This window comes from Athene cunicularia (genome assembly GCF_003259725.1).
Source record: "Athene cunicularia isolate RWA chromosome 13 unlocalized genomic scaffold, athCun1 chr13_part1, whole genome shotgun sequence".
Classification (NCBI taxonomy): Eukaryota; Metazoa; Chordata; class Aves; order Strigiformes; family Strigidae; genus Athene; species Athene cunicularia.
In genome coordinates, this window is record NW_020799117.1 from 254,656 (window position 1) to 264,708 (window position 10,053).

Genomic DNA, 10,053 nt, shown 5'->3' on the forward strand with positions numbered 1-10,053 from the left:
CACGGTAACTTGCAGAAAGAATCTGGACAGTGTAAAAGAAAACGCATAGCTTCATCTGGTTTCTGTTAGAGTCCTAAGGCAGAGTTGCTGAGTTACTGCATTCTCGTCTGATGTCCTACGTGAAATGGTGCTGCTGAGCCCAGAGGCAGAGCTGACCGCTCTCCACTTGGCCCCTCACCACCGCTGCAGCAACGGCCACAAACAGCCTCGCAGACCCCCAGAAGGGGCTTGTTCCTCCCGGGCACTCCTCGCTCCCCGGGGCTCCTTCAGCTGTGGCTGGGGCAGCTGAACCCACCCTCGGGCACCGACTCTTCCAGTGCCAGAAAACGGGAGACTGAGGAGGGGAAGACACGAACAGTGAGCAAAGGAAAATCTTCAGCACAAACTCAAGCGGGGCATAACTGGGCTGGCACAAACCCTTACCAACAGCCCCTGCTGGAATGTTTCCCAGAACAAGAACCCGGTGATTAACCTGTCCCTGGGCAGGTCTGCAGCTGAACACCCAACGCCAGCCGCGTCCTTCGCGGGCAGAGCGGGGCCCAGCAAGAGCGTGATTAAACCAGCAGCAACAGCTTAGATGAGTGTTGTTGCTCCTGACTTACAGAGCTGGCACAGAGATAACGGCCCAGCCTAAGAGTCCAGAGAAGGTGGGTAGAAAACTGGCAGGGAAGTAATTCCTGCTGGAACCCTGTGGTGCCGCCCCTGAGGCGGGAGGTGAAGGCCTGGATGGGAAGTGTCTGTGTCTACCATTTCAGTATTTGAGTGCGAACAGTGTGGCAGGAAAGCTGTGATTTTACAAATGTAGACCAATAATGGAACAGGAAAAATACACTCTATACCTTCTATACTCATTATTTTAAAATATGACCATGGACCTAAAGAAATCTTGAGCTACTCATAAAAATCAGACCAAAAATATTTTGATTAAAATTATAGCAGAAGATTGACTGCCAGAACTATGAAAGGCAAAACTTGCCCATGCTTGGCTTTTGCAATTGTAAAATGACTGAAATGCTGGGAAAGTGACATTAGTCTGGGAACTGGAGTAAAGTCACTATAAAAATTGCTCTGGAATTGGGTTCTTAACAACTGTCTAAATATATAAGTCAATTCGTATCATAAAGAAATGTGACATGGTGAGTATTAAGAGCAGTTAAGAAAAGCCTTCTGCCTTCAGAAGAAACAAACCCCCAGTTAAAGTCAGCAGCCTCACCGAGGAGCGGGACAGAGGTGTCGGGGCAGCGGTTCGCGGCGCTCCGCCTGCTCCGGCAGCGCCTCAGCTCCGCTCTGCTCCCATCAGCCAGCAGCGGCGGAGGGAGCTCATCCCCACTGTAGACATTCGCTTCCTTCCTGCACTCAGGCACACAGGGATGATCTAAGGGCTCTAGAATGCCTCTGGGCTGCAGGTGGGGCTGGTACCCCCCCAGAAGCCATCTGCTGCCGGCAGAGCTGCGTGCGCAGGGGCCGTGCAACCCTTGCAGGAACTGCTGCTCTGCAATGCTTCGACTCGGTATCCAGCAACTACACCCAAAACTGGCCGGGGCCTCCTGTCAGTGCTTCCCGGAGGGGTGATGCTTCTCTGCACTGTTAAAGACGCAGCAGAAACTCTCGGTGTGCTTCCCTGCCATGTGCTTGGGTCAGGCTCTACGCACAGGTCAGCGTCTTCTTGGCTGAGCTACACATCTGTTCGTTGGTGGCTGCTGACTCCCAGATGCTTTCAAGGTCCTGGGCAGACTATTTCCTTGATGAACAAACTGTGATATAAATGCAGTAAGGCTCATATAATAGTGGCTCATTAATTTTTATTTCTCTGTAATAGACCTAATTAGGTTATGTGCATTCAGAGACTTGAATGGAAAAGCTTCTGGAACTGGAAGTCTTTTGTCTGTACATCGTTTGTATGTTTTCAGCCATCCCAGTAGTACAGTAACATTAACCTGACAGAAAACAATCTCGCAAAACAAGATTATTACTCTGCTTTGCATGATCCAGGGAAACATAATGAGCTTCGCTTCCTGGAGACAGATAAAGGAGGTCTGAAAGCACTGCCTTTCCCCCTCCGTGGGGAATTCACTGCCCTTCCAGAAACTTCACTGGCAAAACACATTTTTCAACAGCAGTTTCCAAGTTAGGGATCTGAACTCCTGTCCAAGCATGAAGAGAATACAACTGAATGTTATTTAGACTTAATGGAGAGTGTACACTGAGAAAGGAGAAGGGCAAATGGCAGATCTGGAAGCGCACAGCACACAGGAAGATCAATCCATCTTCTTTAGGTAACTAAAAAAGATTTTTGTGAATGAAACCCAAGAAAATTCTACACCATCATTCTGACAAGTAGCACTGGCTGTGATTACCTCTTAGGACCTGAGTTTGCAAGCTGTGATACTATCTTTAACTTAAAAACATGGCAACACTCTAAACTATGTAAATAGCATTAATCATCGATGTAGGACGTGTGAAACTTTTTCAGGAAGAGGACCACAGTATCTTGTAATTCTCTCAGTCAGCATGCTTTAGGGCTTTCCGTGCCGTGTTCGCAACAGTGGGTTTCCTCAGCAGCAGTACACCCCGCTGACACTACTCTGTCCCCAGCGCTCGCTTCTCCTGGTTCTGCTGTAGCTGCCCTTGTTGTTAAAGCTCTGCAGAGAAAATCTCCTTTCCTCACTATTGTGGAAAGTGCTTTGCCATACTCAAAGGAAAAACACTAATGAGTTAGAAACTGTTACTGTGCAAGTCTAAGTTAATAAATTGCAGCTTCAAACAAAAGAAAGCACAGAAAAGGTACAAGCTCCTTAACAGGGGAAGGCACACATATTACATGTTTATAAGACAAGCCAGAGAAAAGCAGTGGGCAGCTATGTGAGCTGGAGTTCAGGTGCTCCTGAGCTATTATGGGTTCCAGAAGGGATGCTCAGGAAGCACTCCATGTAAATCTCTTCACCCAGAACCACCACACACTCTCAAACAAGACTGTTGGTTTTGGACAGAGTTAGAAAGCATTGGTGTTACACTTCCCTCTAACTTCAGAGAATGAAGAAGATGAGGATGGCAATATCCACCAAGTATTGTAATAAAAAGACAACAACCTACAGCAGTTTAGATTCCTTTGTATATGAAACAGGGAACTTTTAAAGTGTCCAGTTCCCCAAAGAGCCTTCTTTAAGCCCCAGGTGAACCAGCCAGTACCACTGCAGTTTCTTAACTGATAGGGGCTGTGAAAAGAACTCAGGCATTCCAGCTTGGTAGGAAAGACAAGGCTCTGTTTTTACATTCTTAGTACAGGAACTTCCAGAGGTCACTCTGGTATCTGTTACTTGGATTTTTATCAGCTAACCTAGGCCCTGAATGAAGGATTTGTATACCCTAATGATGGACGGTCACTTAGTCTAAACCTGCAAGAACATACCTTGGATATTGTACATAAAACTGTATGACCACCTGCAGATATTTGTGTGTGACACACACAGGTCCTCACTGCCATATCACAGTTAACACATCAGAAATTGTGGAGAGGTAAATGGCAAACACAGTGAAGCAGAAGGGCCACACTGTGAAAGCAACCTGCCATGCTCTTACCCATTTTTTACCAAGAGAAATATGTAGTAACAGGGCAAAAATAGGGAAAAGGGAAAGGATTTTAGCTTCATAGACTGAGTGGTTCATTTGGCAGTTACGGGTCTGAAATTCTTAAAATACTGTCTGTATGTTTTATGGGATGTGTGAAAGCTGTGTTGCAGTTAAGGCATTAGCACATCTGGGGTACAGATTGATTTCACACTCAGACATTCAAAGTTTATCATGAACAGATATAACATTCATACGCTTTGCTGGGGAAATGACTAATACGCTGTCTTTTACAATTTTCCAGTCCAAAACACCTCAGTGTTTTGAAAGTTCACAGCCACTGACATTCATAACTCGCCTGTGCTCTATAAAGGTCCCTCATCAAAGTGCTGCAGTTTGGACCTGAGGTTACAGCCTCTCCAGCAAGAAAGCGTCTGGCTCTTTATCTGTTCATTGGTGTCTCTCTCTCTTTGGTCTTTGTTTTTTCACACTCAGTATAATTCACAGAGCAGTGACACTCAGCCCAATGGTATTTTGTGGCGCCTGACTCCGCCGTGGACAGGAGCGATCCTGCAGCGCAATGAGTCAGTTGGGTTCGTCCCGCTGCAGCCTGCCCGGGGTATGGCACTCAGAGCCATCGGGCGGGAAGGAAAAGCAGCAGAGATGAAAGAACCAAGCCAGAAGTTAGGAAAAGCCCCTTCAGCCTGAGCAAATGAAGGTATGACCATGCATTATAAAGACAAAACACCGATATTGATTTGGTGTCTGTGCAACACAGTAATCCCATAAAGCCAGATAATCCCTACCCCCTCTAAACTAGACTTCCAAACTGGTTAGAGATTAGGGAGCAGGTTTTTATTGTCTCACCCTTTCAGCTGGCACTGATGCATGGGTTGGGGGTGGAAAGGAGCGTCCTCCTCCTCAACATTTTGCACTCTCTTTTGCAGAGGAAAACGCAGACCCAGGCCCGAGACGTAACGGCATCCTGAAGTGAGCAGGACGTACCTGTGGCTTCCACTTCCAGCCTCTGACATGGGGTCACAAATTTCACCTGGGATGTGCAGCCACTTAGGGCAGTTTGATACTGAAGCGCCTGTTGCCATCAGAGAAAGAAAAGAGCAACACATCAAGCAGACAAAAAGCAAAACTTAAAGCATTTGGGGGAAGATTATATTGTCTCCTTTTTTGGCCTGCTAAAGCAAAAGTTACTAAGAACTTTAACCCTTGCTTCTAGGAGCATAACCCTGCCTGCACGCCCCCTTGTCTGGAGCTCCCCTCGCTCCCAGCCCCATGGCCTGGACCCTCAGCCGCTGTGCACATCATCACTGTCTGCTTAGAGGAGGATTTCCCTGGGAAACAGGGATCCACCGGGTGGTCTGGAACTGGCACAACTTGCTCTTCTCCCCCAGCCTCTGGGCACATCATGGGCCTGACACTGGCCTTGCTGTGGCAGGACTTACTCCAGGCTAAGTGCCCTTTTCAGGTGACTTCCAGGTGCACTCGATGCAGCTGAGCTTGGTTCAGCCTTCTGACAGTCTTGGGCTTCACGTCAGCACCTGAAAATTAGTTTAGGGAACAACAGTTCCAAGACCGCTTGTAAAGGAGTGAAGGGCAGGATGTGTTTGAGTGACAAATTTTGGTAATAGAGACTTTTTCTACTATTCCCTGAAAAGGAGATCCCACAAGCTGTGCATGTTTTTTCCCTAGGACATAGCTAGCAAGCAAACATAGACAGATATTATCTATTTTTATCTATTTTAACATCTGTGTTGAAGGGGTAGACCTTAATGGTAGGATGATTTGGCAGTGGTTTCAAAGGGAAATTTGGTGGGATAGTGAATACAGACTGAACACAATTACTAATATAATTAGATAAGCTGGAGGTGTGGTGTGCTGGCACTGGATCTGCTGAAAAACTCTTGTCTTTACTGCCCTGCTGTCTCTGCTCTTTAGACCCAGGGGAACTTGCCCATTTTTTTTTGCCCAGCAATGCATGGTATAAACATCAAGGTGTTCCCTGAAGTGCCTTGAGCTCATTAATTTCTCTCTGTCTGTTCCCACTGTGTCTCAGAGCCTTAGCTGCTGCGCTGTGCTTGGCTGATGGAGTCACAGAATCACAGAACGAATCACAGAACCACAAACCGGTTTGGGTTGGGAGGGGCCTTAAAGCCCATCCAGTGCCACCCCCTGCCCCGGGCAGGGCCACCTTCCTCCAGCCCAGGTTGCCCAAAGCCCCATCCAACCCGGCCTTGAACCCTTCCAGGGAGGGGGCAGCCACAGCTGCTCTGGGCAGCCAGGTGGGGTCTCACAGGAGCAGAGCAGAGGGGGAGAATCACCTTCCTGCTACAGACCACGGCTAACCATGACTAATGGTGGCTGACCCGAGGACTGAGCACAGCACTGGCGACTCACCAACTCCACGGCAGCGACCTCGGGAGCCCTGTGCCAGGGCTGGGGAGCGGCAGCAGAGCAGGAGCTGTGCACCAGGGCAAGGCCACACTGGAAAGGTTTGTCTGTGTTGCTGTCGCTGACTCCAGTCTGTACTGGTGGCACTTACGTCTCCTGAAACTTTGCAGCTGTCAGATGACCTATGCTAATTAAATGAATACAGATTATTTTATAATGTGTTTTGGCCATTACTGACCTGGTTAGAATTATATAAGTATATTAAAGCTGAAAGCAAATGTAGCTTCTTATCAATTCTCAGAACTGTCTGCTTGCCTGAAAAAACCTGCTTCAGTAAACCTCTAAAGGACTCCAGCTGATTAGGTGACATGTCTGATATTTGAGTAGCTAACAAGGATCTTCACATTTGGGCCTTTTTTTCTGTTCTCTTTGATGCCTAAAACTTCAAAAGTTATAGCTTAAATAAAATCTACCAAACTTATCTTTCCACTGAGATACCTCTCTCCTGCCGTGTCTTCCTCCAACACACAGAGACTGCAGCCAGGATTTAGGTTCATCCTCTGGCCAACAAGGATAAATCTCTCTCTTCTGATTCCTCCCCCCACCCCTGCTTTCAAGCAGATGGAGTACAGGACCGTAGCAGTTAGCACATGGCTCCCTGGTGTAGCTTGGAAAGAAACAGAAATCCTTGTGGACTTTCTTCTGGACGAGCAGTGTTCCGGCCTCTGTAGCTCTGTCCCTGCTCAGCATCCATCACCTCAGCGCATTACGTTCTCCAGCTGAGCGGCTGTGACAGGACGGAGCCCTCATCTCTGCCTGCCCGGCCTCATCCCCTGCACGCCGAGTGTTGCTGCCCGGGTGCCCCCCACATGGCCACGCTGCCTGCGGTCCGGTCCTTCCCTGGTGACACGAGCTCCCTGCAGCTCGGGAGGGAGGAGTCGTGGCAGCGCCCGGGAGCCCGTCACTCTGCTTGTCGGTGGCTGGGGCTCACTCGCTGATCGCAGCGCAGCGAGCTGCCTCCCGCGCATTGCTGGCCACCCACTGATCTCTCCAGTACAGTCTATCCTGGTAAATTCGTGACTCACCAGGGAAAAGCTGAGTCCTAAAGCAGTGCTCAAGCCAACTCTCCCTTCTCCTAGGCAGTAAGGCTTTGCTTGGCTCTTGCTAGTGATGCTGAGCCAGGACTGCTGCTAGACAGCAAGGAGTGGACTCGACTCTCTCAGCACAGTAAGGATCCCGATACCGAGTTAGCACAGTCTAGCTTTACACATCACTAGATGACAGCTGTTTCCCAGTTACTTTTCGTCTGAATAAGTGAAAATTAAGAAGTTGTCCTGGCCATGGCAAGCACAGTTTTAGTGGCTGCAAGACATTAGTTTAGAGAACAGCATTTTCCTCCAAAGTGATAGCAAATGTATAACAGGCAAGCAGGCTGCAATCCTTCAGTCACAGCCCAGTTCCTGCAGTATTTACATGGCAAAGATGCTTATGTCATGGGTTACACCAGAGGTAAGAGGGCCATGACAAAACATGCACACATAGAGCCCTGCCTGCTTCACTAGCCTGTCCATTCACTGCTGGCTTCCTCACAGTCACAAGAAACCCTACAAACAAAAAAACAAGCAACCAAAACCACAGTTCCTTTAAATCCACTATAATTCTACTCTGTTGACATATAATTACTGATTATAGGCATGTAACCACTGACATGTAATCACTAATTACCTCTAGATACACCACCTGGTTTTGCTATAGATCTTCAGCGTACTCTCCTGAAGCTGTGGGCAGGGAAGTTGGAAGCAATACTGCTTCAGGTCTGCAGTGGTTGATTAGGTCAAGTGCAACACCATGGAAACAAGGAAATCTCAGCCTAGCCCTCAAAGTCCTGTTCGGGAATAAAAGCAGGCACAGAGAGGAGTAGCTGGCGATCCCTGGGACAGGCTGGAATGAGAGGGAATCACAATACAATCGTCGTGTCAAAGAGCAGGGTAAGCAGAACCTGGTCACAGTCTGTAAGTGCCAATATGGGGGTGCAGATACTTGATGCAGGAGGCCCCTGAAGCTCATGGATGGATGTGTATGAGGGGTCTATTGCTGGAACCTGAAGTCAAGCACATTTAGAGTAGATATGGGATGCCCATTTTTAACAGCAAGGGTAGGATTCTGATTTAGGCCCTTACTGTGCCTCTCACATACTCCCCAGCAATAAAAGTGTAGATCAGATGGTTTTCTGAAAGATATACAGAGGTGAGATGGAGAAACCCTTGACATGCAGAGTAGCCTGGAGGATCACAGAGGTCTGTTCTGACCTTCTAACCTACTATGTCCAACAGTTCAGAAACTGGCCTTCCCTGGTCGATGCAGACAGCAGTCACAGAATCACAGAATCATCTCGGTTGGAAAAGACCTTGAAGATCATCGAGTCCAACCATTAACCTCACACTGATCAACCATCTCTGACCTCTGCCTCTCAAGGCGGGTATGACAAGCAGATTTGCCTGTCAAGTTTGGCTCTTTCACTCTTTTTTTTCTGTTTGTCCTTAACCTGACTTTCCCTGAGGCACATGAAATGCAGTGCTGGAGGCTGTCCTGACATTGCTGCAAGAATGAATCAGCAAAACAATCCTGTTTATCTGGCAGTCTCCTAAAACAGGACACCCCAGTAAATCAGGACTGCAGACTAAGAGAAGGCAGCTCTAACTTTGCATGAAACAAGGTAATTATGACTAATTTAATTGTTGCTACTTATCATGCATGTAATAAAGGATGCAGTTTTATCAAACCCTGTAGGAAGCAGATGGGATGAAGTCACTATTGTATCGTATGCAGAGGGGGGTGCTTCCTGTTAGCAATTTACTAGCTCATGCTCTGACACGTGGTACTTATTTCTGTTTACCAATAGATGTCCATGAAAATCACCTGACTAAAGAACTCCAGATATTCACCACTGATCCTGAAATTATCCACTGCTTGATAAAATCCAGCTGTAGTACTTAGCACTGTGATTCTGCTTCACTAACAGGCTAGAACAAAAGTGAGGGCTAGTGGATTTCACCTTGTTAGTGAGACAAGGGAAACACAACAAGATCTCAACCTCCTGGTCTATGGAACAACCTCCAGTGGCACAGGCAACATTATGTGAACAGGAAGCCCCAATGTGGGACACAATTCACACTTTTTAAAATCCTTTTCTATTTTTATCATAGACAGAATGATGTTACACAGAGCATCTGTGCCGGGACCTGGCACAGAAGTTTGCCAACAGAGGATGCAGAAGTTTTCCGATTAAAAAATTGCCTGCCAGCCTGACAAACAGAAAATAAGCTAGCAAAATCATCAGAAAACACCCAGCAAAGAACAACAGTGCCTTGGCAGCAGCAGGCAAGATGACCTAATATGACTTCTCTGGCAATACCTTTGCTGTTTGAATGATTCAGTTGGCAATTTCAATTCCCGTTCAAACATTTAGAAGATAACAGTAAGCGGGCAGCCTCGTGGGGAAAATGCTTCTGAAAGTTATACCACACGTGGTGCTTCTCACTGGTTACTCAGTGGGTTGGGCAGTCGTGGCTGTAGCCCACGATTCCCCTGTGTAGGTATTAACGGCAAACCCAGCTGGTGATCTGGCAGCAGATGATGAGAACAACAGAGGAAACCAACACAGGGCTGAGTGTCCGCAGTAAGAAAACACCCATCCCAGACAGGGTGATTATGTCCCATCTTATTAAGTAATCCTTTTACAGAAAGGGATTTGCCTAAAGACAGTTTCCAAGAAGGCTTCCCCAGTGCCCCCATTCATAACTAGTGCAGTGCACCCTGTAACGTGACCGATTTCCATTTCTGAGTGCTGCTTAATAAAAGCAGTTCTTACTCAACTAGAAAGACACAGTCGAGTCAGACATAAATTAGAAGCTTCCCACTACAAAATGTAATTTCCCATAAAATAAATACTGCTGCCTAATCAGAATACTAGCCTGTTTCTTTCTTCTTCTGGCAGGCTGGGCCCAGCTCCTGACCCCCAAGGGACAGGCGTCTCGCTCTGGGGTCAGGATGCCAACGCAGCCCTCGAGCCGAGGAAAG

The 10,053-nt window shown here is 47.5% G+C and overlaps 1 long non-coding RNA gene across 1 annotated transcript; it reads right to left on the reverse strand.

The window, feature by feature from the left end:
* Positions 1-1,687: 1,687 nt before the first annotated feature.
* Positions 1,688-6,653, reverse strand: LOC113485441. The gene is made up of 3 exons (XR_003399420.1): positions 5,980-6,653; positions 4,435-4,660; positions 1,688-1,754 (listed from the first exon to the last, which is right to left on the reverse strand). It is a non-coding gene; the product is annotated as an uncharacterized LOC113485441 (long non-coding RNA).
* Between the last annotated feature and the right edge of the window lie 3,400 nt (positions 6,654-10,053).